The 24,635-nt window shown below is 43.0% G+C and overlaps 1 protein-coding gene across 5 annotated transcripts in view; it reads left to right on the top strand.

The window, feature by feature from the left end:
* DTNA (dystrobrevin alpha) overlaps positions 1–24,635 on the top strand; it is a 232,148-nt gene that overhangs the window by 55,165 nt on the left and 152,348 nt on the right. The window contains exon 2 of one of the 5 annotated variants that reach the window (XM_075744128.1): positions 2,482–2,555. The exons of the other annotated variants lie outside the window; for them this stretch is intronic. The gene's annotated coding sequence lies outside the window, so the exon portion shown is untranslated. The remainder of the gene's footprint in view (positions 1–2,481; positions 2,556–24,635) is intronic. 5 annotated transcript variants of the gene reach the window in all.

The raw sequence follows: 24,635 nt of genomic DNA, 5'->3' as shown, positions 1-24,635 counted from the left end.
TAAATTGCATTTAGTATTCAGATAGCTATAACTGCAAGTTAAATGTTTCTCCAGCTACTGGTTAATCCCTCCTGATGAAATGCATGCAGAGAAGTCTCCAGGTGCTATGAATTGGAATAGTTCCACTGAAAATACTCCTGCTTTGTTTATGCCAGTATTAATTCAGAGCAAGTTCACTGTTCACAGTGTAGCTACTTTAGATTTAGAGTGGTCAGAATTTCATCCTCAAAAAGAGATCGCATGTAAAAGCTCAGTGTGAATCTCAGAGCTGAGAGTTAAGATTTTGTGCCTCGTAGTGCATTGTTGCATTTCACATCCAGATTTCTCTGCAGGCTTTTCTTAACTGTGCAATGACGTGCCCAGTGTAGGAATTGCATGTGAATACCTGAGGCTAGAATAAGTACAAACCCCAAACTTTAGGACCACCAATATATCAGTTGTTAATAACCATACAATGTTATTATAGCTAACACTAGAAACGTAATTAAATCGGAATGATTTGAAACTGCCATTAGGGGGAAGAGGTGGAGGAAAACAGTTTCATGCTCACAACATCGTGTTTTCATTGACCTACTTACAGTAGGGAAGAAAATGTGTCCCTTCCCGTTACAGCAGAATAGGTTTGTTCAGCAATTTTATAATGCAACCGCACAAGAGAAGACTGGCTTTCTTAACCACTCCAGGAGGATTTGGAAGGAAGAGTAATGTTATTTAACACACTTAGTACTAATACGTGTAAGTTCCTGTCCAAGCTATAGTGTTATTAATCTAGTCAATTTGGCAGAAAGTGCTTTGACTGAAAAAAAAAAAAGGAAAAAAGAAGACTTGTATTCAGAGGTGAGAGGAAAAGGGCTGTGCCTGGACTGCAGCTGTACAGAGGGACCTTTTATGGGCAGTCATGTTTCCTTCATCTTCCCCGATGCAAAGTGCCTGCCATCCCCCAGACCCCCAGGCCCCCTGCCTGACGTCCCTCGTAGCTGAGCAGCCCTGCCTTTCGCATGCTGAAGGGAACGGCTGCAGCCTGCCTTCGCTTCAGTGGGAGTTCCCTCGCGTGCTTCACATCAGAGAAGTACTGAAATGCCTGAAGGGATGGCGTAGGGCCTGGCTCTGTTGAGGTGCGCAAACTCACGCTGACACCGAGCCTCTGAAACGGTGCGAGCGTGGGTCCTTCGGAAGCCTTTGGGACCGCCGGGTTGGAAGTGGAGGAGTCCTGAACATCGGTGCGTGGTACAGCACCGCCTCTGCACATCCAGCACCCCTACCGAAGTCACTGAGCAGGGGGCCACGGCTGCAGGGTGCCCACAGTGCCTAAAATACCACCGGAGAGAAATCCTGGGTACTCTTGCTCCTCCACATCTGTCCTGTGAGCAAACAGCATGGGACGCACATGTCTGGGTTACTCCGGCCATGGGGCATGGCAGTCCCACGGGGCAGGCAACACACAGGGCTTGAGGTGCAGCCCTTCTCCTCAGGACTTGTGCATGTGCTATTTAATGTTTGTTGTCTTACGCCTGGGTTCATAAACCATCTTTATCTGAAAATAAACACCTGCAGCTAGTCCTTCCTAGGCTGCTCAAGTCACATTCATCCACAAGGTATTGTTGGTAATTTAGTATTGTCAGGGGCATATTAGTCACTGCCATAGTAGCTTAATCATGTATGGCAGGAGCCAGCTGGTAATTAACAAATTAAAGATATCATATACATTTTCCTCAAATATTTCATATGTAGCAAGAATAATTAGAAGCAAAGCACTTTGGGTGTTTAAAGCTGTTATGTATATTTGAAACATCTCGCAATGTTAGGAAATTATTCATTATTTTAAAGGTCAGCTAGGCCTAATTTTGCCACTGTCCCAGGATTCATAAATACACATGTAAGAGTTGTGAAGTACAGAGAGCCAGAGTCCTGTCTTTTTTTAACCCTTTAATTCTACCTTGTTTAACATACTCATTCCAATGACTGTCTTCTGTGCCTGTTTTTAGGAGTTGCACAACTTTGTAGCTGGCAGCTGATCTCTTTTGCACTGAATTTTCTTCTATGTTAGAAGTGTCAGATTGGAAGGTTACGTGCACGTGTGTGCGATGCAATCTGTTGGAAAGATGAAATCAGCTTTTAATTGAAGCAAAGGAGAGACAAAGCTAACACAAACTGTATTAAACTGCTAAACTGAGAAAGACCTGACAGTATGAATGGAGGTGACAATGGGTTTCGTTATGTAGTGCAAGTAAAATATCCTGGTATGCCCAAGCTTGCTTTACGTCACTCGGTGTCTCCTTATTTTATCACCAGATGGTGACCAGCAGTTTCAAATTAAGATGCTCTCAATTACCTGTGCGTGATGGTTGAGCAGTAGCACACTTTGATATTTCTCCCTTCCATGCTGCTTCAGCCCAGTACTCCTTGATCCTCCTGCAGCCTGACTCCAGGACTCGACTCTGAGTATCCCAAGCCTTTGACTCTGCTTTTTCTCTGGGGCAGGATCTGATCTGAGCACTCTGAGGCAGAAGAAGCAGGGAACAGAGCAAGCGATCGGAGGAGCATCATTTCTACGGGTAGGGTGCAGTTAACTGTCTTCATGGGGAGCGCTTGGGTACTGGCAGTGGCTTTGAGAAATATGATTTATGTTTGAAAACTTTCTTCTTGGAGAGAAAAAAAATACTGTTGAAAATGTGAATGGGTGCTTTTTGATACAGAGTGTAAAGTCTTTGTCAGACAATGATGGAGTTTCTGTTCAAACTTTGAACTTGTGGTACAGATGCAAGCGGCTGTACAGTGCAATGAATGGCAAAGAAGAATCTGCCCCATAATACCTTTGCTCTTTGCTACATTTATTCACCTCCACATTGTTTGATGGAAGAGCACTAGGGATTTCAAAGAAAGTGTTTCTGAAGCTTATGAAAGAAAAGGAATTCCATGTGCAATTTCTGTTAAGATTTTTAGCCTCTCAGGGTCAGGTTCAGGCATTTGGCGTGCTTCTTAAAACCTTTTGGTATTACTGTACAGAGGGTAGAGGTAGAAAAGTTACTCACGCAATGCTGTTAACAGCATAGACTTGTTTTGTGCACCCTGAATTCTCTTTTGTTGTTGAGGGTGGCTTTTGCTTAGGGGTTTTCTGGTAGTGCTTTGTACTGACTGTTGTCTCAGCAGAAAACCTTCACTGTTTTTACTGTATACAGTAGAGCATGAAAGCCCAGGCAACACTGGAGGCACACAGCGTGCAGACACGGTGAGAAAGTCATCCTGCTGACTGCACTCAGGATGGGTGAGAGCAGACATCAGAGAGGACAGGTAGAAATATAGGAACATGCCCCCCTTTACGTGCAGTCCCACAGCAGTGGTGAGAACAGGCCCCGCATCTCCCAGCCTGGGCGCAAGCAGCACGGCAGGTACTTTTTGCAGTGCTGCCAACAATCCAGGTCCCTCAGCTGTCCAGACCGGGGAGCCTGTTGAATGCACCGTGCTTCTCTTTTTGCTGGCGTTTCTGGCTTTTCCCCCAGTGCAGCCCAAGGGCAGGGTGTGGGGATGGTCCCTCCTGGTCCTGCCCACGGCACACCAGCCATCGGGTGGCAGCTGGGCACGCACATAGGGACCTGGCAGGACTCCTGGCATCTGCAGCTGAGACCTAGCTGAAGAGTCTCGCCTGCGTATCTCTCCCAGTGACAGAATAACGTTTCCAAGTGCACGGGCAGAACCTTGCAGGACATCCAGGGATTACAAGGCACTTCAAATTTTACTACGATCAGCATCAGAGAAAATCTTTAACGTTTTCCATCCCCCTGAAGCCCTTCATATACACAGTTACACAGACTTCATAATGATAATGTCCTTTTAACAGCTGTATTAATATTGGTACTAGATTTTTAAAATTATTTTTTAGCCTTTGAGTTAATTCAGTTCATGACCTTCACACTTCAGATTTTAAAGTGCTGTTACATCCCATAGAAGACTAGATTGCAGTTGAGGGGAACAAAAATAAAACTTGTAGCAGAGGGGAAAAAAAAGTTTTCTTTCTTCAATCTGATAGTTCATGTAATTGGGGAAGGTAGGGGGGGTGTCTTTAATACCTGTCACTCCCTTGCACTGATGCTTTCGAAATATTTGGACACAAGTCATGGAGCTTTCTGTTCACCTGGGAATAAAGATAGACATTCAGTCTGAATCTCCTTAGTTGCTACTTTTCTTTTCTCACATTACATTGCAGGTTAGTTTTTCTGCAAAGAGGCTATACAGAAATCTCAGAGCAATTTAAGCTGCAAAGATTTCTCTGTTCTCTAGCTTATTTTGGCAAAATAAGATTCATATAGCTCTGGATTAAAGGAGCATTGTGATATTTGGATATTGCCTTCAAAGCACTGCATTTCAATGCAATTACTCAAAAATAAACTTTGTATGGGTAAAATATGTTATTTGCTGCATTTCTTTTATTCTGAACAACTCTATAATTTTTATTCTAGATGTATAATTTTCTGGGAAAAAAGCCTTTTACTTCTGACATGTTTTGTTCTGTGCTCGTTGCCTCTATTGTTTAAGTCAGACTTAGGCTATCCTCTTCACTTTTTATTTTTATTTGATATTTGGGAAGCAATAAGCTAACCTGTGTGTTCTATGATCAGTCTGGATGACCGAGTAATTCCACAAAGACCACTGCTCAACAGCTGATCACTGCACTTGCAATTTACTTTTACTAAGATAAATGCCAAAGCCCCATAGCTGAACAGTTTGGTTCTGAATGCAGATGGCTAAGCTGGAAACCCATTTATTTTGTAGTTTTTAGCGCTGACAGGTGATATTCAGAGTCCCCGCCAGGGCTGCACGGGCAGTAGTACAACTGCTGCAGTCACTATGAGGAATTTTGCTTGAACTTGGGGGTGAACTGCTGTTAGTTGTTCAATGCTCTGCTTACCACGTACTTACAGAAAGTATTTCCTTTTATTTCACACAGCAAGCAAAATGTCATTCCGAGCCACTGCCTCACTGTTTTCCCTCACTAAAGCAAAACAACAGGTGACTAGATCCTGATGTGCCATATCTGGCCCATTTTGCAGTTGTTTTCTGCTTCTTGATAATGCTGGGATATGAACTTGAGGTCATTCCAGCTGCTCTGGCCTCCCGTCTGCTCACTGAAATAAAAGACTGCCTGGTTTAGTCATTACTATTTGCTGAGGCTGCTTTTACACGTGTTTACTCTGTTTATAGGATCCCAAACACTATGTGTAAAGATCTGTGTTGACATCTTGTAGTGAGAGTTTCCCTGCCGGTGGGAACCCAAGCATGTATATGTATATATTTTTGAAGCAAATGGTTATGGTGATACGTGCAAGCTTATCTCCTCAGCTTGTTCATTTGAATGTAGCCTTCTGCGATTAATTGCTAGGATGAAAAATTCAGCCCATCCTGTTCAGAATCACGTGTTTATTCAGTCCATTGTTAAAGCTGGTGCCGTTATTCATGCACGATTTTTGCTTCCATGTAAGTTTTATTATACTTTGATCTTCTCCTGTAGCACCCGACATACTTTTAAAAATGACTTCCACAGAAACTGTTATTTCACTGTAATTATAAAAGAACATGCATATGAATCACAAATGAGAATATTACCCAACTAGATGTTCCTAGAAACAGGAGAGCACTTATGTGCAATACAATACATTAATGATTTATAAGGAGTCAGCTATTAAAATGATTTTTTTTTAAATACTGTACATTGAGTACAAAGATGATATGAAAAGCCTTTTCACTGAAGATGTTTGTGGGCTTTTGAAACTTTCATAAGTTTCCATCATTACACTCTTGTCACAGATTTGAAAAGGAAAAGCTCAAATATACTAGTTTGGGTGACTCTAGGTTAAGGTATCTCAAGAGTGTAAGTATATATGTATACATGTGCATATACACATATGTACATATATGTATAGGTACACATATGGGAGTGTATATTTCGGGCCTATTTCTACAAGCTTTTGTTTGTAAGGGAAGTCCACAGTGTGCTTGGTGCTTCTTCATTTCAACAGAAGTCCTCCTGGGCAAGTGTTTTGCCTGCTTAGACACTTTCACGGGCAGGATCTGTGGTCATTGCAAGCTGATTTCTCAAATGAAACTCAGATAAAGCCAGCTGAGTTATCATTTCTTCACAAGGCTTTATCCCTGGTTGGCTTCAGACTTGCATATTTGTCACTGATAAAAGAAAAACGAAGGGAAGGGAAGGGGAAAGGAATGAAGAAAGCTTCAAGCAATCTTGTTTTGAATTGCCTATGTGAAGGTGTAGTGTCCCCGCTCCCCATTCAGATGCAGGACATGTGTCTGCAGATGGCACACGAGCTCCCCGCTGTCCCTTCCCCAGGCTGGTGGGATGTGCTCCAACACCCTTGACGAGCTGCAGAGCTCCCTTAGCACCACCCTGTGCTCAGCGATGATGCACAGCTGTCGTGGTTTTACCCCAGCCAGCAGTTGAGCACCACGCAGCCGCTTGCTCACTCCCTCGTATTGGGATGGGGGAGAGAATCAGAAGAGTAAAAGTGAGAAAACCCAGAGGTTGAGATAAAGACAGTTTAATAGGTAAAGCAAAAGCCATGTGCACAAGCAAAGCAAGACAAGGAATTCATTCACCACTTCCCATGGGCAGGCAGGTGTTCAGCCATCTCCAGGAGAGCAGGGCTCCGTCATGCGTAAAGGTGACTTGGGAAGACAAACGTCATCACTCCAAAGGCTGCTGCGACCCCCCCCCCCCCTCCCCCTAGCTCCTTATAAGCTGAGCATGACATCATATGGTATGCAATGTCCCTTTGGTCAGTTTGGGTCACCTGTCCTGTCTGTGTCCCCTCCCAACTCCTTGTGCACCCCCAGCTCACCCGCTGGCAGGGCAGCGTGAGAAGCAGCAAAGGCCTTGGCTCTGCGTAAGCACTGCTCAGTAACAACAGGTCCGTATAACAAAAACATCTCTATATTATCAACACTGTTTCCAGCACAAATCCAAAACAGAGCCCCATACTAGCTACAATGAAGAAAATTAACCCTCTCAGCTGAAACCGGGACAACAGCATATTAGCAACTGCTGAAGCTGGAAACATTTTAGAGCTGCCTCGTACCTGGGCAGCTCAGGGAGGAAGCAGAGAAGTTGGGGTCTGTCCGTGGTGGCCCATGGAGATGTTCCCTGGATGGTGCTTGTTCACAGTGGAGGTGGCAGGGCAGGAGACCTCTGAAGCACTTTGTACAATGTGAGGCTAGCAGGGTACGGTCTGACTCTTGCTTTTGGAACAGTAGTATTATTATTAAGAGGGCTCTCACCACTGGGCATGATGCAGAGCACTGTTCTGCTTCCCTGGGCATCTCTCCCTCACCCCTTGCTTTGGGGTGATAACTGGGCAAGGGAGAGGACCTGCTGCAGAACTGCAGTTGTTTTGAAGCAACTTTGCACCACACCAGTAGAATGGAGGTACAGTCTGGATCACTTTAAATTCCCTTGTTGATGCAGGCAACAAATCAGAAAGGAGAGGTGGTTTGGGGAATTAATAGCCAGACCTGATAACTTAGCTTTTAAGTAAAGAGCAGGATTTTCCAAATATTGCAGGAAGTGGCAAAAGCAGCAGGAGAGAACAGTTTTAATGCTTGTAAATTACCTTCTTTTTTAAGCACTAAAGTTTGATTAAAAGAGATTACAGTTCTCCTAGGAAGAAAAGTCTGTGTAATGAATAGTTGGTTCCCACCTAAATCCCTTCCACTCTTCATACTGGAAAATACAGTAATTGTGATTCCTGTAGCAGTATTTAAAATGACAGGCATATTTAAATCTGAGTTTGTCTAGTGAAACTTTGCTGAAACTGTCAGACCAGCAGGATGATACCATGAGAGCTTTACAACTTAAACCAAGTCTTTTTTGGCTCTGATGCAATCTGGAGCCCCGTTGTCGTGAAAAAAACAGGTGGCTCATGCTCTGTGCTTCCAGATAGATCTGTAGTGATTCTTCTGTTTCTTCCTTTTCCATGACCAATCTGTAGACCAAGGTGCTGCACATATGTGCCCTTCACAGCCTCTCTGATGGAGGAGTGATGAAAGGAACGGCATTCCCTCTCTTTTCACCTGCCCAGCAGCAATCTTGAATAAACTGGATGTGTGTGGTTGTGGGGCAGGGAGGGGAGATGGTCTTTGATGGAGACCAAAGTGAAGGTAACCCAGGACCGCTTTGTGCTTTAGCCTTCCTCATGGGGTCAAACCCCAAAGGAGATCAGACTGTCTGAGGATTAGGAAAAGAAACCCTCACCTGACACTCTTCTGCCCTAATGGCCTTTTTGGGAAAGGACATCCATTCATTCATAAATTAATTCATTTTTCATTCCTAAAATAGCTGTTTCATGCTCTAGAAATATGGGTGATGGTGGACCATGCATTGCACACATATACTTTCCATAGCTTTAAATGAAATACTACTATTTGTGTCTGATTTTGAGAGATGCTGAGCAGCTGTAGCTCTGAATGAAGTCCATGGAAAGTGTACATGGGAATCACACTATTAAAGTGTAGCTCTCTTTACCAAGTTTCTTGTGTTTTACTTTCAGTGCCAGACCTTAGTACTTGCAATCCAACTGTTTATTAAAAAATGAACTCCTTATCTTTTGTCTCCTATTTATCAAATGTTCTACTTGTACTTTATCCCTGTTTTATGCTGTCATATGCAATTCATGATCCAGAACAACAGTTCTTCTGACCGTACAGAAAATTGATGGGTAAACCTGCTTGGAAAATAATTTCCACTGGAAATCTTATTAAAAGTAAAATTCAAGTAGTTATTACAAAATTGACAGTCCGATTCATTCACCTGTCCAGGGCAGAATGGAAGGTCAACTAAAATATGAACCCTTGGTAAAGAAGTGTCCCTTCATATTAGTGTAACAGGCAGTCCAAAGATAGGATCACACGTTACTAAAGAGGTGCAAAAGCCCACTTACAAATTTAAAAGCAACATCCTGTAGAAGTATGATTATTCAGTAGGACATTGGTATTACAATCTTCTAGATGACAGCTCTCTCTGTAATTTATCGTGAAGTACAGAGTTTCTGGTGTGCCAGGAGTTCTCTTGACCTGGCGCAAGAACTTTATAGCTTAACGTTATGACCCTAGGAAATTATGTGTATTATTGCAATTCTAAATCTAGTCTTTCCCTGCCTGAAGATAGTAAAATTTTTATAATACCCGCTGTTTACACAGTGGACACTTAAACATTCTAAAACTTTGACTTTTCTTTATAGCTGACACACACACAACCACACTGAAGTGGCTAAGAACATATTCCAAGCTACTTGTTTGTCATTTTTAATTTTAGAGTTAGCAGAAAATAAAAAGTCAAGCTGTTAAACCCCCACCGGTTTTTGCTTCATTGGAGTTGTTCTGAGAACTGCAAACTATACGTTCGGAGATTGGTTTCTGGACGTGATCTTTTGTGCCCTACACGTGTGATTGCAGAAACATTTTAAATTGTTCCAGTGAATTAGGAAAGGAGACTTCAGTGCCGAGAGCTCCTTGCAGTCCCACGGATAGATCTGAGGTACAATCCTGATCACACTGTCATCACGTGGTGCTGGAAGTGCTCGTTTACTGCTTCGGAGGAAGGAATTGTTTTGCTCCTCTTTTTCTAAAAGTCGGTCTGTGTGAAACCTGCTCCAGTTTTCCTTTCTGCACACAAATAGAATTGCCTGTTGCTTGTCCAGGTATCCTCTTTCTTGCATGCAATCTGAGCCCCCATCTCAGGTTTCTTTTTGAAATGTGACTGTGATAATTTTATCTCAACAGCCTGAATGGCTCCACTCACGTTTAAGCGGCAGCCTGACTGACTGTGCAGGCACATAATCTTGGGAGAGGTAGAGACTATTCACGTGAAAAACTTATCTATCTGAGTGATGTGCATGTGTCTGATACAGCTTTGTATGGCCATGGCAGACAGAAGAAACTGTCTCTTGCTGCCCAGACTGACGACAGAACAGTATTTCTGGGCTCCCCCAAGTTCAGCTGGCAGCTCTGCCTCCTTCGTGCTTCCCTCCTCTCTTTATTTTTCTGCTTATTTTCAGGTAATCAAGACTACTGGAGAGTAGTTGATAATGTAGTCTGCAATAAAAAAAATGTGAAGTCCTGACTATGTAATGGGTTGGTAGCACCGCCAATTAGGAAAGTTGCCCTGCAGCTCCTATTATAGTACCCTGCTTTTCAGGGTGTTTGTGAAACTTTTAATGTTTGAGCTGAAATTTTTCAGGCCAGCTGTTTTCCTCAGCCTGAATATTTTTAGAATATTTCAGCTCAAGTGATTCAGTAGGACTGAGGACAAGGCTAGCATAAAAATAAGGTTTTTTTCTTCACTTTAAAAGAAAATCTCAGATATTTTCTTTGGTATGCTTTAGTATTCTCGTACTTTGGAGCAAGGATGTAAACTTCAGCAAAGCACATGACCTTTGCATGAGGAACACTTCTGTTATTTGTCCCTGTGCAAATCTGCCCACATTTGGCCTATACCGTAGCCCTCAGGGGAAAATAAATCCAGAGCAGCTTACTCATGCTGAGAACTGGCTGCCGGTGAAGATCTGTGATAGATCCAGCCCCTCTGCACGTGCCGAAAAGCCTCCATGCCTGCTCCTGGCACCTGAGTCATTCCTTAGTCCTGGAGCACCTGGCAAGCTTTCTGCTGTATTTGTCTTCACGTGGCTTTAGGAGATACAGAGCTCCAGCCTCTGGTTTACAACGGAGCGGTGCACTGAGTGAGGAAACGATTGTGAAAAGAAATGTGTACCGAGGAGTCAAAGGCTGTACCCATAAGTCTTTCTTACACACAAGGACAATGCTGCATTTTCATGGGCATCCTGAACTTTGGCATCTCCTGTCTCAAATGCTGAGGCTGCTAACGCAAACAAACACATAACATTCTTGTTACCTAATTGCTCTGGAATAATTCTGTATATAACATGGCATTGTTCCTCACTTTGTTGAGTCCAGGTGACAGAACCTCCAGTGCTTTGTAGTAGTTATACTGCTTTTGTAGTAGTTCTACTGCTTAGCATTCAAAATAGCCTTGATCGAGGATCCCAAAGTACTTTGGGGCTTCCACATATTGCCCACGTGAGTTACACGTACCGTATATACACTTCTGGCAGGACAGGCAGGGAGGGAGAGCGGGCGGCACCCTGGGCAGCACCATCTCAAGGGAAAGAAAGTGCCTTACGTTCAAAGTTCATTTCCATTTTGGTTTAGGAAGAAGTGCTTTTCAAAACTTCCAGGTTTCTACCGTACGCCCAACCCTTAGCTAAATAGATCTGAGAGGGAAAAAAACAAACAGAAGGAAAATAAGTACATGAGCAGTTTGAAACCTTGGTCATGGAGCATTGGCCACTATTGAGTAGAAAATAATCCTGCTGTCATCAGTGTGTCTGACGTTAGGATTACACCTCTTTGGCTCTGCATTTTTTTATTGTTGGTTTTCTCTTTTAGCGATCTCCCTTTTCTTCAGAAAGAGCCTTTTGATTCAATTTCTGTTTTGTTCGGCGTGGTCAGATGAAGGTTATTTATTTCCCACTTACTAAATGCCCCATGCTTAGTGTATTTATCCACATGAATAGGTTTGCTTGAGAACAATCTGAATGTTGCATGATGGGGGGAGCAAAGAGTTAATATTTTTTACCGAGCTACATAACACTTTTGGATACATTTCTCTATTGATCCCCTGATCCTCTTATGTCTGCCTAAATAAATTCTTTATCATGGAAAATAATTTTGCAACTTATAACGCTGTGAGGTCACTTTCCCCTCAAAAGGTGTTATTTATATAGTCCTTTCTTGCTTTCAGACTCACAGCCCTTGCTCCAGTTTCCTCTCTGGTAGTAATGGTTTAAGGATAAATAATAGGCAAAGTTTGCAAGAAATAGTGCTTTTTACAAAGCAAACTTGTACCTGTTGAAAACACGAACAAAATTCCGGCAAATGGGAGTGGTGGCATCTTACAGGGATACACAAATCACTAAGCCCTCCCCCCTCAGTTATCTATAATAAAAAGACTTTGGGATTTTTTCTCATCTCTTTCACAAGATTTTCTGTGCTTGCTTCTCCTGACTTTCACTTCACTGGACCTCATGTTTCTTGACTGCTCAATGAGAAATATTCTGGCCAAGGCATAAAGAACATGGAGAGGGTATGAATACATCTCGGTGACTCTACCTCTACAAACAGTTTCCAAAGGTACAGAATAATTCATCAACTGGACAACTGAAAAAAAAGAAATAAACCCCATACTTAAGTGGTTTATTAAAGGCATAGCCTTTTATTAATGCAAGGCAGATTTTCTCCCTATGGGGAAATACATGTTTGGAAATAAATAAAAAGAAGAAATCCCACATCCCAGCAATTTACTCCAGACAAAGGTTACCTTCCTGACTTCTTCAGGGAAACAGTCCGTTTCACGTACTGTAATTTGTGTGTTAAGCCACAGGCCTTGGTATAGCGACATATTAAGGGGTTCAGAAAGCTATTCTGAACTCAGTCATTGTTTAAATATACTCTGGGCTTTACTACCTGAATAAATGGATTATCAGCTGCTCAGACAAGAATACTTTAATTAAGACAGGAGAGTAACTGGTAAGTTCCATGGACAAATGTATTTCCCAGGTTTTAGGTAATTCATGAAAATCGTGAACTTCATGTTACAAAAAAGGAAGGATGCTGAACTGAACGAGCTGATGTGCAGATACAAGCAACTGTGAGCTTATATTGCTGTTGCAAGTGGTTTTGTGTGTACAGAAATAACTGCTGTGCAGGCCAGGCTGGGTGCCAGAGTCATCTTCTCTGCTTGTATGGTGCTGAGGTTGCCAGCGCTTACCCCAAAACTGACGTGGCTGTTGGCATAAGCCTAGACTAGCAGTGATCGCTGTGATGTCTGAAATATAATAGGGCATATAGGCGACTTCTTTACAAAAGAGCAGCAGAGATATGAATCCCTCTGTGCCCGTGATGAGAAGTAACAGATGGGCAAGGAAGGCACCGTGTTTGCTGGAGGCTGGAGAGGGGAATGGGAGCGCAGAGCACAAGCGTGATTTTGCTATTGCTGTCCTGCCACGTACCAGGTGCTCTGACCAGAGCCCTTACCACAGCATTTTGTTTGCAAACAAAATTCAGGTTTCTGTGTAGAAATGGGGTTAAAAGAAAAAAGAAAAAGAAAACCTTCCTAGATTCCAAAAAGATTTAAAACCTGGGCTATGTAATTGTAAGTAAAATCTGTGACAGTTCCTCTCCAATCAAATGAATCAAGCAGCCTTGAAACAGGAAGATCGTTCAGATGATCAGCTGGGGAGTGGATTTAAGATGTCAGCTCAAGCGGGCTCACTCTACTGACAAACATAGCTTTGGAGATGAAACTTTGCCTCTGGCTGCATACTACAGGAAGTAAAACTCCTGCTCTTAGATAAAATACATAGTTCACAGGATACATGATACCATGAGATGTGCTTCTCATCCCAGGAATTTGCACCTTGCGCAGCAGAATAGAAAAAACATTGTAGGCACTGCACGAAGAAATAGATAGGGCTCATTCACGAGAAGCACCATTGCTAATGTCATTGGTTAATAGGCAGGGCAACATATACCAAAACTACTACTTTGAAAAATACTGTGGTGTTTGAGGTTTTTCTTTCTAGCTAGAAGGATGTGGAACTGTCAGTCCTTCTACACTCAGGAAAAAAAGCTAGTATTTTTGAGAGCATCTTTGTGTTCATACTCTCCTAGGATTTTTCCTACCTTAGTACCACCTCTATTAATTTAATAACCTCTATTTGGAATTAAGGATACTTGAACGTAAAATATTAATTCTTAGAGAAACTATTAAAACCGAAGCACCTTTTAGGAGGCACAGCAGCTTTTTATGAGTTCTGTTTACGCATTGTCTAGTCTAGGCTTGCCAAAAGGGTTTGTTTGTACATAACCCATAACATGGCAAATTCTTGGACACGGATGGGTTTTGTCTTTATTTTTTGCTCCTAGCATATGGTCATTGGTAGACAAGAAGGCCAGAGTTTGCCTTAATTGAGACAGATTCTGGCTGCTGAGAGGACCTTAGTGTGCATTTCATTTTAAAAAAAGTAATACAGAAACTAAACTGTAAGCTTAAAGGATATGAGCTTTATCAAAGTAGTTTTAGGTTTGAGCAACCTCTGTCCAAATTCTTTCTTATGGTTGTGGAGGGTGTGTATTCAAGACTGCAAGGAAAGTGGCAATTCTTTCAGATAAATCAGCTGATTTTGAATTGTTATTGCCATTATTATTATTATTTTAAAGGGAAAAGGCTGATGTTGAAACATGAGCTTTTCTAAGCAATATGTCAGTTCTACATGATTTTGGAAAGAGCTCTGGCATCCGGATTTATATATCTAGCTGAAGAGGCAGAGACATCAACATACTAAATAGCTCACTGACTGAGACGCTGAGGCTACATCTATTCTAGTAAACACGCCGCAGAGATGCCTCTGGCACCGAGACAAACTAGCACGGCACAGCACGTGGCCACGAGCAAGCAGCCTGCTGGCAATGTCTCTGGCCCCTGCAAACTCCCAAACTGTGCCCAGGAGCCCTTTGGAGGAAGGAGGGCTCTTTAGGGCCAAAACTGTGCTGGGGACTGCTGTAATGCTGTAGCGGTGTAGGCAACAGCTCCAGCTCCCAGGAGCATTCCCATGCCCAGTTTCACTTACTAATATAGTCATAGTCTTATCAGGGAGGTAGAACCAAATAAAGAAGAAGCAGTGATTTGGTTGCCGTCACTCGCCATCACGGTGCAAGACATCGGTTATGAACCCCATTGCACGCTGTAATAGATTATTCAGTAACGCCGGGCATGCTGCCTCCCTAACGGCCCCCAAGTTAAGCTGGAACAAATCTGCCCTGGGAAACGCCAGAGCCCAGCTTGACTGCTTGCCTTTTGCTGGGCAGGAACTTGCTATCAGCAGAGTTTTTCAAGAGAGATTACACATTTGCTTTCAAAAGCAAGGAAAATATTTGTGGGGAAATCTTGCCATTGGATACAAAAAAGTTTGTCTCCTGGGCCCAGGACTGTAGTGAATGTGCAGCAGTAAATCACTGATGCCCTAATTTCTGGCATTATTTTTTTTCCAAATTCCTCTGCATCTTGCATTGTGTTTTCTTCTGTTTACAAAGAAATATTTGTATTGTTACCTTTTATTAGTACCTCAATGCACATGTCATGGTGATGTTACTGTGGTTTAAGTAGCAACATGTAACTCTGCTGTCCCAGAGATGCCAGATACTACCGGTGCCTGTGTGCAAATAGCTAACAGTCTGGATGGGAAAATTTGGTTTCAGAATGATGCCAGGCTCTCAGGGATTGTTAGCTTCAGTCCAAATTGATCCAAATTGTGTTGGGATGCGCTTGTACATAGGTGTGAGGGGAATCACGATCAGGAGGTGAATTAAAGGAGCGCTACTGCACAGCTCTGATTCCTTTTCAGAGGAGAGTTTTCTCAGTCATGGCTATAAAGGAAACATTTGTTCATGTGCACAGTACTGAGCAGACTAGTAATGCCACACAAACTCTTAAAATTAAGCACGTAAAGTCTGTATCCATTTCTAACTGTTATGTGAAGATCTGTTTGCTGGTTGCCCAACTTGTTGAAGTAGCTGTGTTCAAATACCGTAATAATGGACATGATGGGAAAGCTTAAATGTAGTTGAATGGCCCATCGTTCTGTTTCTACCTGATTCATTGGTGTTATCCACAATACCAAAGGCATGAGGAAAAAAAACAGTTCTGTGCAGGCCAGCTGAAACTGCTGAGCACTCTGCAGTTTAATAATAACAATAAACATGGTGACATTGTTAGGGAGGTAGATTTATTTCTTTTCTTAGAAATAAATTCTGTGCTGAGTAAGCAGGCTAGTTCTGTAGTTTCCTTAGTATAAATCAAAAATTTGATTTGACATGTGTATTAGATTCATGCTTTGGGCTAAAGTTTCTAGTTTAATTTGCAAATATTTTCATTTTCCTTAGGGACAAGAGTCCTTCCGCTCATCCTCCTGGAGTCTTTTATATAGGAGCTTTCATTTTCAGTTCAGTGTTCATAGTTTCATGTATCTATAGCTAGTACTCCCATAGTGTGATCGAATGCGTTGTAAGGTGTTCTGATAGTGGCAATTCTGCATGTAAAGTGCCATCACTGGGTTTTTGAAGTCTCAGGCAAAGCAGAACTGTTGAATCCAGCTCAGGACTTGATCCACAGCCTAATATGGATGTAGAATGTCTCTGGCCTCGGCCTCTCTGAGCACGTTTGGAGCCTGCCAGAATCTCACTTTGGACCATTTGCGTGATGAATTCATCCTTAGCAGTAAACAAAATGTAGTTAATGCTCTAAATAGACTGTCCCATTTCCTGGGTTCTCTGTGGTTCAACTGTTATTTAACTTCAATAACGAAATTTTTTTCAAAACAGAGAATTAGTGTTTCAGCTTTTTGTTATATCTATGCAGAGCCATGCAGTAGAACAGTGGGACTGTGAAAGGGCTGTTTTACTGAAAAATGAAACTTTGAAGATGAGTGTCACTCTTTTTTAATGTTTTAATTTGTAGCATTTACAAATTCCCCACTTTTAAAGTTTACCCTGAGAATGATTTTGTAAATGTAATACTGTCATGCTAGAGAGAGTTGAGCAGATCCTGGGTAGGACATCTGTAGTCCTGGGCAGGTGGCTCCGCGTGGCCCTGCTTGAGCAGGGGTTGGAGCAGTTGACCTCCAGAGGTCCCTTCCAACCCCAACTGCTCTGTCAGTCGGCGACATGTTCAGTTGCTGTCTCCACGAGGCTGCTCCCGTTCCTGTGAGAGCAGCCACCTGAACATGGACGTTAACCACCAGAATCAGACTATTCATTTTTCCATTGTTTATAATTGCCAAGGAAGGTGATTAAAAATCAAAATCTCCTGTCGGTGCCACTCCAGACATGCATGGTGGTGTTGTCTCCTAAGGAAGCCTTAGATCTGCATTCTCTGACCACAGTGTGTGACTGCACGGGTTAGCTGGTAGTGGGAGATCTGGACATTACACAACAGCCCACCTCACTGGTTTTAACACGTAATATTACCTCTAGGAAAAGTTCTGTGGGTCCTAGGAAATGAAGCAGTGCTTTCTACTTTCTATAAAAATATAGTTCAGAAACAAAAAAAAAAAAAGGCATTCCCTCTGAATGTTATTTCTGGCCCTTATTTGTTTGTTTTAAATGGAAGATCTAGAAGGAAGAGTCTGGTTTCTCTGTTTTACCCAATGCCCTTCAATAGGAAGGATTCTCTTGCTTAGTCTTCCCTCTGATGACCAGAGCTGGTAACCAGCTCACCAGGTCTCCCCCGTTCCGTTCTGCTCCAGGGAGTCACCTGAGAGTCACCGGATAATTACACAAGCTGCTTTTTTTCTGGAGGGCTGAATTACCTCCAGAGAATTGCCAGACCTTCCCAGATAGTAAGAAACTCTTCCATAATTTCATGTGGGTGATCTCTGACCACCATTAATCATGTGTTTAACCATTGTAGTTGCTTTCTGCTATTGTCTCATGTCGTGGAATTACTGATCACCTAGCCCTGTTGGTGTGCTCAGCATTTTATTTGCAACAGCATTGGGGTCATTACCCAATCTGCCTAATTGCTAGTAAGGCCGAATGTAAGGGGGACACCCACCCACCCCCCAGAGAGGAAGAGCTCAGACTAGAAAAATGTATGTACATTTTTATGATTGAGATAGATAGATAGAAAATGTGTTCTTTCTGCTGCTATCGTCTCCAACAGAATTCCCCAAGTAATTTGTTTGGGAGATGTGAGAATGTAATTTTTTTATATGAAACTTCATCTTCCTCTTTAAGAAAGTAGTTAATTAACCCTTGAAGAGTAAATGATTTGTGGGAATGCACTGCATTTAGGATTTTTGTGAAACCTAATGGAACTTAATGGATCTAATTTAATCTTAGACTACTCCTCTCATAATTTCATTCTTTTCCTGGTGTACCTTTAGCCCCAGACTGGACACCACTGAACATACTACATTAGTAACAGATAAATACTTTGGAGAGAGACCTAGTTTACTGTGAAGACTGTGAGACACTCCAGAAAACTAGCAGGGCAAAAAAAGGAGGGAGGGGGGAGTTTTAAAAAAAAAAAAAAAAAAAAGAAGTGGTAAAATTTGTCTCTGTAGTCCTTGAAAATGGCAAGTAGTAGTTCTTCATTTTGTCCAACCATTACTTAGTTCTTCTGTAACACCAAGGATACCCATCATGTAGGTTAGCATTTCATTTTTCTCTTGTTCTCACCAATGGTCTTGTAAACATGTAGGCATGTGCTTTACTCTGTCTGGGTAATTAACTCTGCCTAGCAAAGAAGTGTTCTGTAGCATTTCCTAAACATCATGTTTCCTCCTCAGATTCCTTGAATTAGAAGATATTTATTAGATAGATACCCTCATTCACTAATACCTCAGTACACGTTCCATTATACATCTTGCAAGCAGTTGATCAAAAGTATTCATCCACATATCCCATTCTTCACTACTTCTCAGTGGAAAGATTTGGTACACAATAACTAAATATAAGAATGCTAGAACTATCATTTTCATTTAACAGAAGTTATTAACGAGGAAATTTGGTAGAAAACTACTTTTACAGGTGATTAAATTCATAGTTGTTCAAATGCACCAGAAAAAAAAAGCCAAAGGTTGGCTACAAAGTAAGTAATTACTGAGAATACAGGAGAGGTGGATATTCTGTACCTCCTGTCATGATTTTGACTCTTAGTACAGTTTAGTTTTCCAAATATTTGCAAGTAGCCTTCAAGTTATGGCAAGTAAGCCCAAAGGTTTAATTTTTGTTGTTGTTTATTATTATTGTTGTTATTACTGTTATGCAGCAAAGCTTAGCATCAAGGTCAGATACATTTTCTTTAATTCTTAACTAGTTGGAAATGAAATTAACTTATTTGTTCATTTTTAATGTCAACTTAAATGTATTTTTATAGGCTAGTACCCAAACTTTGGGTTTGGGGCTCTAGCACAGCCTTATATGTGCTTAAGTGGTCTTAGGGATGGAGTGATCGTGGTTGCATATTCAGTGAAAAGCTAAATTAAGCAGGTCCATAAGCAATCTGACATCTTTGAAAAACACAGGTAAGGGTTTTTTGTAATTCAGCCTTTTCTCTTAAAAGAGTACTTTTAAAAGACAAAACAAGCAATTAAGGAAAGTAATCTCTGACCCACATTCAGTCCTGGAACACTTACTCCCTTGCCTATGAATTGAGAGGGTACCGGGGTTTATCTCCTCGGACCATACACATGGCACTGCCTCCACCTCCTCATAAATCTGCTGCCCAGTAGGTCGGCTCTCTGAGCCCCCCCGGGAACTGGATCCGTCCCCATGGGGCTGGCAGGGCTGCGCGCTGGTGTGGCTGTCCCTCCGTCCAGTCCTGGGTAGACACGCCGCAGCTCTTATCTCACCTCCTCCCCTCCTGCCGTGAACGGAGGAGATCTCCTAGCTGAGATTTCGAAACGCTTTGATCCCAGCCTGGTTTATTCACTTTGTTTCGGGCCGGATCCTGCTCGTTTGGCAGCGATAAGCCAGGGCAAACCCACAGCTGACTCCAGCTCTTCTCACTGGCCCGGGCCCTGCAGGCAGGCAGGCAGGCAGATGCTCCTTGAATCGATGCAAGCGATAGAAGACTCCCCTGCTGTATTTCAGCACAAAAAAATCCACCCTCAGCTACATCACCAGGCTGGAAACATCTTTAAAACACCGTTTTGCGCACAAATAAGGCTTTTCTGGTGCGGAAGGACATATCTGGTGTAGTCTTATTGCGGTACTGAGTTGCTGGGGCTGGTCACACAGGGCAGTATCTAGCTCTGGACACTGCAAAATGTATCATGGGGACCTGCCGCCTCCCTACTGGATGAGGGGTGTGTTGGTTCACGTAGCAGCTCCTGTCCTGGATGGGCATGGAGAGCAGGGTGGGCATGGTGCAGAGGGAGGGAAGCCTTGCCTGCGTAAGGTGCTGGGGCACCGGCAAAGTGTGTGCCCGAGACCGGGAGCTGGGTTGTCCTTTCTGTGCCCAGTAATATAACAAGGGTAGCAAGAGTTATTTGTTGAGTTGAGAGGGATCATATTTTCCACAGGGAACCAATACGCAGGCTAGTCCTTTTTTGAACTTTCTGTAACAATTGCCAAGGACAGACAGAAAATAAATTGGAGGGAAGGATGGGTTGTAGCACGAATCAGTGAAACACTGTCTCAAGTAACTGTTTGAAGGCTTGTTTTAGCATCTTGAAAGGAAGCAGGAATTCACGTGTTTTATTTTTAGCTTGCAAGGGAAGAGTTATTTAATGTTCCTTTATATCTCATCTCTGAAAATGTTCTCACTGAGGCAGGATCTGCAGCCTTGGAGCTAGTTAACCCAAGACTTGCCTGCCTGTGAAAATTTATTTTTACAAAGGGGAATTACAGAAATTGTTTTTCCCCTACAAAATTTTAAGCAGAACTGATTCCGAACTCCAAAATCAGTAGAGTGTTAAAATACTTTCTGCTGCTGGCAGTGATTTGTGATTTGCAGTATATAGTCGGGTGCGTTTTGCTTTCAGGAAGTCATAAGCATTTTCAGATTTTTATTGCAGAGTTGCTTTTGTTGCTATTTGCTTTGATTTTGGCTCCTGTTAATTTATATGCGGTTCGTTTACTTACATTTTTCTAAAGGAATATTTTCATCCAGGGTTTTAATGGTATGGCTGTGACTGGGCCTTAAATCTCTAAGCAGAGATGGGATGAGCTACTCGTTTATAGTTCATACTGAAAAAAACCTCTCTCGCATTTCCCTCTACCCTCCTCCCTGATCTCTGAATTCAGAACCGTGGCTCATTCTTTAGGTTCCTTAAAATCAATGAAATATTTACGATATTTCATTTTCCAGCAGTTGGGTAATGAATGAGGTTGCAAGATGTTGCTGGTCAATACTGGCACCTCTCATCCAGCACTCTTGGGTCAACAAACATCTCCAATGCATCTTTAACCTCCTTGTGAGGCTGCTCTCTATTTTCCTCGCTTTTCTTTCCTGTGAGGTAGCAGACCAGTGTCAGCAGCAATGAAATGAGAGCTATCATCTTCCTGAATGGGTAAGATGGTCTGCAAAGCATGTATTCAGAGTAAAACAGGAAGTCAGTGATTATCAATTTTTAGCAAACGCATTTCTACCGATCTTCAGACTGATGCCTAATGATAACAAAAGGAGCAGCTCTGCATCCGGGCAATGTAATTTCTAGTTACTTGTAGTATCTTTTCCCCTCATTATGGCATGGGCTGTTTTTATTTTAAGGCCTAAGACCTGTAAGAACAATAACAGAGGCCTAATGTTGTTTCTGAACAGTGCGTGTTGAGCAGCGTGGCTGGGATAAATAGGTATTGGGGTAAAAAAACCCAAAAAACAAAAAACGGCCTTTTTTTGTGCATTTACAGTTTGCTGAAGTAAAAGGCAGCATATGGCAATGCTAGCAAGGAAGAAGTCATGCCTCTCAGGAGACTCTTCTAGCTTAAGGAGTTAGTAATTGCTTCCCACCCTCATAAAAGAAAATTACTGGCATCCCTGTGCCGAGCGGTGTGCGTGTGGGTGACGGGAAATAAGGCTTCCTCCAGACCTGGCCACCTGCTTGAGGAGCAGCAATGGCGGTGGGAGGGAAATCCACCCGCCAGCGAGCCGAGAGTGTTGATTGATGTCTGTTTTCACTGCCGGAGGGGAACCAACACCGCTCTGCTGCATGGCAAGCATCTCCTTTGTGCGTCTCCTTTCCCCTTGAGAAGAACCAGGAGTGTTTATTTGGACCCCGCCGCGGAGGAGAGGGAACAGCCTACACACCTGCCAGGAAAGGGAATCCTAAACAACTGCTCCCGCTCAGAAGAGATTGGGAGCTGGGCCAAACATTTCATACGTGGATGATTAAAATTAGACTCCTGCATCCATATGTACGTTCTCATTTTGAAAACACTGCCTGGCTTACTTCTTTTCTCTCCTGCCTTTTATGTAGTCCCCTAATGAGCGAACGCCTTTCCCCTTTCCTGTAGCTCTGACAGTGGCCCTTGTACTAGCTGAAAGTACATTTATCTTTCCTCTCTGTAATCATACCTGATCACACACGCAGGAACACAGCTTCTGTCTTTCATTTTCCACTAATATTCCCTTGACGAGTGTCTTTTTGAAAGGGAAAAAAAAGTGATAATCTCTCCTTTGGAAAAAACAGCCATGTGTGGAAGCAGACTTGGCTTCTTGCCTCCCTTCCCGCGTTCCTTGTGCCGGAGCAAGTCGAGACCTTCCTGCAACCCACACTCGTCAGTCCGGAGAGGTGCAGGTCTGGCTGGAAAGACATCCTGAGGAGGAAGGGGAGAGGGTATGCAGACCGGCACAGCACTCAGGTATGATGTGCTTGTCTGTGGCCTGTTCTGTTCACAAGCACCAGAACCACCAAAGGATAAAGAAGCAATAAGGAAGCAAGTGAATGGCTGCACGACCTCCGATTGCAAAGGATGGGGACTTGCAGTGAGCCACGCAAAAGTGTTGGTGCAGGAGGACTTGGTGCCAAATTTCAGCTTTCCATGTCCTGTCAGTTGGATAAGCACAGGGAGATGCTTATCATCATTAGACAGTGATTTGTTCCCGAGAGCTCTGAAGCATTCGATAGACCCCAGTACTTCTAGAAAGAAATCCTTATGTTTCAAAAGACTGAGTGATGTTCCCCTCTTAACAGCTCTTCTTAGGAAAATGAGGAGACTTCCTGGAATTAGCGACTGCTAGGAAAACCCTATTAATGCTGCTGTCTCATAAGCAGCCAGGTGTCTGCATCCTCCTGCTTCACGCTCTGTACCCACTACAGAGTCTGAGGGCCACAGTGGGGAGAGAGCAGGGGGGACCTGCACTTCCCCCAGGGGCTGATCAGTTGGGTCATGACTCTGCTTCAAAGACAAAAATCCTTCCTTGGGTAGGCTCCTCTGGGCAAGGAAGCAGCACAGCCTCCACTGCACTCTCTCTGCTTGGTGTGGGCTTGTCCATCACCCTGCTAATTGCAGGGCTGTCCTCGTCCTGGCCCATGAGCGTACGCCACCGTACAGGTGAGCAGCCACCCCTGTACCTTTCCTGGGGAAAAGCCTGCTCACACAGAAATGCTGAATTATTTTGCCTGCAGGAGCCACATCTCTGATGGTAAATCAAGGCTTGAGTCCTCCCCTCCTGGTCCCAGCTGGGGCCTGGTGAGGGTGCACAGGAGCTGCCCACGCTGGGTTTCTTGTCCTCTGGAAAAGCTACAAGTTACTGGGTACAGGCCAAGGCAGAGAGAGGAGGCAGCTGATGCACACCCATTCTTGCCCTAACATGGAGTGAGGACATGACTGCAGGGCACACACAGATACAAAAGCTTTTTTTTTTTTTTAATATCAAAACTAAGAACAAAGCACCTTGTATAGCAAAGTGAAGTTTATAGCTTGCTTCAGCCTGTAAAAAGACTTTTCAGAGCAAATAGTGCTGGCATTGTCTCCTAACAACCCTGCAGTGTTTTCTGGAGGTAGTTTATCTCAAGCTGTTTTTCATTCCTGCTTATTTTAAATTGTCCTCCCAGACCCTCAAAATTAAACAAAAGCAGTGACTTCATAACAAAACATCCCAATAAAAAAACTCAAGTGAATTTTGTACATTTTTACAGAGCAGCTCCCAAAAGTGTGCCAGTCATTGTAGTTTTAAGAGGACTTGCAATTTATGCATAGTCCTTAAGCATCTCCCTCCCTCAGTAAGAGTTTTCTGATGTTGTCTGGAGTACAGGGATATATTCGAGGTATAGTAAATGGAACTGTTAACATTACAGATGCAGACGTTTGTTGTATACGAGCAAGAGGGCAAAGTATGTGTAAAAGAGATTTCGAGAATTATTAAACTCCTATTACTGTCATAAAAACATTGGCAAATGAGCAGAGGGGAGAAACCAAAATACATGCTGCAGAGAGCAAAAGGGGAGCAGGACTAAGCAGCTGCACATCCTTGGCTGTGGGAGCTGAACTGTCCGTGTGTGAGTAGCCCCCGACAAGCCACCACTTCTGCTGGCTCCTGCCTGGGGAGGCTGTCGCAGCCTCTCTCCCCGCAACCGAAAGAGTCATTATGTTAACGAGAGAGGAAGCTGGAATGAGATACAAAGGAAGGAAGTCTTTTGAGAGTCAGGTTTCACTGTTTCAACTACTTAAGGAAAAACTTGTTTATAATAATAGACTGTCTATAGGAAGGTATGCGGTATGTATGCGTGCAATGTATGTGTGTGAGAAGGAGCTTTCACTGTGATCTGTCAGCCTTAAGCGCTTGCATCTATTCCTTCTTAAACACTATGACTTCATTTTTTCAAAAAAAAAAGGCATTAAGAATCTCCCAAGGTAGAGTGCATGCGAGCGTGTGTGCGTGCGTGCGAGGGAGTATGAGTAACTTATCTTCACATTTAGCTGGAGCCTTGGTATTGTCAAAGCAGCTGAATCACTGCCTGTGAGCTGCCATCTTTGCCATGGTGATAATTTGACAGCGTGCCAACATTGCTGCCTACTGTCTCTGAAGAGCTGACCTTATAACAACA

Source organism: Balearica regulorum, chromosome 2 (assembly GCF_011004875.1).
Source record: "Balearica regulorum gibbericeps isolate bBalReg1 chromosome 2, bBalReg1.pri, whole genome shotgun sequence".
Classification (NCBI taxonomy): Eukaryota; Metazoa; Chordata; class Aves; order Gruiformes; family Gruidae; genus Balearica; species Balearica regulorum.
This window is presented reverse-complemented; position numbering and strand designations above follow the sequence as displayed.